General features: G+C 35.3%; 1 pseudogene; it reads left to right on the forward strand.

The window, feature by feature from the left end:
- On the forward strand, window positions 1-834 carry LOC112026411 (metalloendoproteinase 2-MMP-like; annotated as a pseudogene).
- The last annotated feature ends 2,413 nt before the right edge of the window (window positions 835-3,247 follow it).

The raw sequence follows: 3,247 nt of genomic DNA on the forward strand, positions 1-3,247 counted from the left end.
ATGGATGTTTTATTTTTATATGGCGTGAACCTTGTAAGTCGTCTACCAAACCTCCACCTCTATTTCGATGAACTCTTGGAGTTGGCCATTAAAACTTACCAACTAATTAAATTACCATTTGAAGGGCACTGGTACCTTGGATGCCAAAAGGCCCAAAACGGTATCCACCATGATGATGCCTCGTTGTGGGGTGGCGGATATAATCAATGGTACAAATTGGATGCGTTCAGAAAATAAAAAACATGACCACAACCATGGCTCTTTTCATACTATCTCTCACTATGCTTTCTTCCTTGGAAAGCCCAAGTGGCCAGCTTCAAAGTACCACCTCACCTATGGATTTCTCCCTGGAATCCCAGCTGAAGCCATGAACCCCATTGCACAAGCTTTCCAAACATGGGCTACTAACACACACTTCAAGTTTTCACAGATTGAAAACCACACAAAAGCAGATATCAAAGTTAGTTTCCAAAGGAGGGATCATGGAGGTGGAGGCAAGTACCCTTTTTAGGGAGCTGGTGGAAACCTTGCCCATGCTATTGGGCCAACTAATTGGGGATTCCATTATGATGTAGATGAGCAATGGAGTGTGGGAGCAGCTCCAGGTGCATTTGACTTGGAGACGGTTGCTTTGCATGAAATTGGGCATCTTCTTGGGCTTGAGCATAGCGAAGTTCAAGAGTCTATCATGTGGCTTATCTTCTCTCCAGGAGGGACCAAAGATCTGCATTGGGATGATATCAACGATATTAAAGCCTTATATAATGTTCTAAGCATTCGCAATCTACTACCGAAAAAATCGTGACGGTGTGTGTATATATTTGGCCTATCATCTCTCCACGAGTAACCAAAGATCTACGTGGGGATGATATTAATGAAATTAAAGTCTTATATAAAAGCATTTGTGATCTACTATCAAAGAAATCACGATGGTGTGTGTTTGTGTGTGTATAGTTGCTACATATATCATGTATGTAGTCGGAATTTCAGGGTGTACTTTGTGTAACCCTTGTTAATATTACTTACCAGCTTTCAATAAAATGTATGCTCTATTCAATAATATATTATTTTGTGATAAATTATTATTGTATGTGCTTTATTGTATTTTGTGATAAATTTTGTGATATTGTATTTTTGCGAAGTTATTCACTTGGTCATGCTATGTTTAGATGTCAAGCATCCCTAGCTGGAAAAGACTCGCCGTCTGAGTCTTGCCCGACTTCTTCTTATCCGTGTTATGACAGATCATTAACTCCTCATAATTCTATTGATACAGCCTAATTTTGATATTTGTACTGAGATTTGCAAACACATCTATAAAACCTAGCTAACACCTTTTCAATTTTTGTAGGGCGAGGGTATCAAGTTTTAGGGGAAGTTTGGTTCTCGTAATGTTAGATCGTATTATAGTGCTAGAAGTGCGGTGAGTTTTTTTTTTTTTTTTTTATTTTGGGGGGGGAGGGGGGGACTATACCTCATGTTACTTAACTCCTTAATTAAACTATGCAAATGCTCGCTTAATCTCCTAAACTATTTTTCCCTGCACACTTTGCACCCCACCATTAGTTAACTATTAATTTAGATGGAATTAATTAAACCCATGTGACTTGCACGTTATAACTGAAATAAGCAAAAGACTGAATTGCCCTTGTATTCACTATCTCATATATAAACTGATTTGGTTCTTCACTATTTTTGCATCTTCTTCCTCTCAGCCTCTGACTTCACTTCCTCGGTCCAGTTTTGATTGGTGGAGGCTCTAGAGTCAAGAGTATCCAATCTCTAATCTCTAATCTCTAATCGAATGCTCAGTACAAAGCCACATTGGATTCTAGATTCCTCAGTTTAGTAAAGCACGTTGCATTAAACAAATAATATCAGTAATTCAATAAAATACAATGACATTGGTTGTCATATTTCTATGTGAATTTTACCATTGAAATGACGAACGGATCTTTTGATTATTTCAATTATCACATGCAAGACACATACCTTTAAATTCCGTCTAAATTAACAGTTAACTAATGGTGGGATGTGCAAACTATGCAAGGGATAATAGTTTAGGGTGGTTAAGCGTGCATTCGTATAGTTTAGAGGGATAAGTGCAGCATAGAGTATAGTTTAAAGGGTAAAGTGTAACTTCTCCATTTTTTAGGAAGTGAGGAGGAAATACAAGTACCCACTCATGAGGTCAACCAATCTCACAACCCACCCAAGGGATACAGAACAAAGGATCAGAACGTTCTCTACACCAAGTAATCCACTAAGAGATATAGAGTGAGAAAATCGCCACCTATCAAATTCCATCGAACGATAAAAGTTAAACAAGAAGAAATAATTCTTTTGAAATGCCTAATGGCAGAAAATAAAACTCAATATTCCCTCCTTGATTTTCAAATTACATGAGGTAAGATGTTTAGCAAAAAAAACATGAGGTAAGACTTCTTTAAGACCAACTTGCCTCCGAGCATGAGTAATAACAATTTAAATTTCCAACATTTATCCGTTTGGTTGGAGGCAGGGACGGAGCCAGAACTTTGAGTAAAGGTGGGCAGTTTTACTGTTAGTTGTGTGCAATAATTTCAATCTCTGATTTTGCTTCTTAGCTACTGAGATTTCTTTTTTGGTAGGTAAAAACAAAATTATTTTTGTTTAGAATTTTTTAAATGGCAGGGTTATTTATTTTGGATAAAATTAGTAAATTGAGCTTAATTTTGTTTTTAGTTTTACTGATAATTTTTGTTGTTGAGCTTTTTTTTGTTTTTTTTTTTTTTTTTTTTTTTGTGTGTGCTTGTAAATTTTGTTTTAGATTTTAGATCTATAAATTTTTTATAGTCACTGAAATGAAGAAAATGCTAGAGCTGCAAATTTTTTTTTTTTTTTTTAATAAATTACTTATATAATAAGTGGTTACTGGTAAGTAAAAAAATAATGTGAGTAGTGTGCCCATATGCGAACCAATAAGAATTTGCTACTAAAAAGGTTTGTAAAAATATTATAAAAAAGTATTGAGTATAGCATTACTCTTAAAAGAATCAATGATATTTTTAAAGAGAAATAACATGTAATTTTATAGAATAAAATTGCTAAAATTAATACACACACACACACATATATATTTTTTAAAATTAGGGGGGGGGGGGGGCAAGGGTAGCTCCGCCTCTAGTTGGAGGAGTAGAAAAGTAGAAGGATAGAAAATAGTGGGAAGGTGAAAAAGTGAGAGGATAAAAAATATTTTAATTTCCCT

The sequence above is a fragment of the Quercus suber genome, unplaced genomic scaffold, assembly GCF_002906115.3.
Source record: "Quercus suber isolate HL8 unplaced genomic scaffold, Cork oak 2.0 scaffold_873, whole genome shotgun sequence".
NCBI classification, from domain to species: Eukaryota; Viridiplantae; Streptophyta; class Magnoliopsida; order Fagales; family Fagaceae; genus Quercus; species Quercus suber.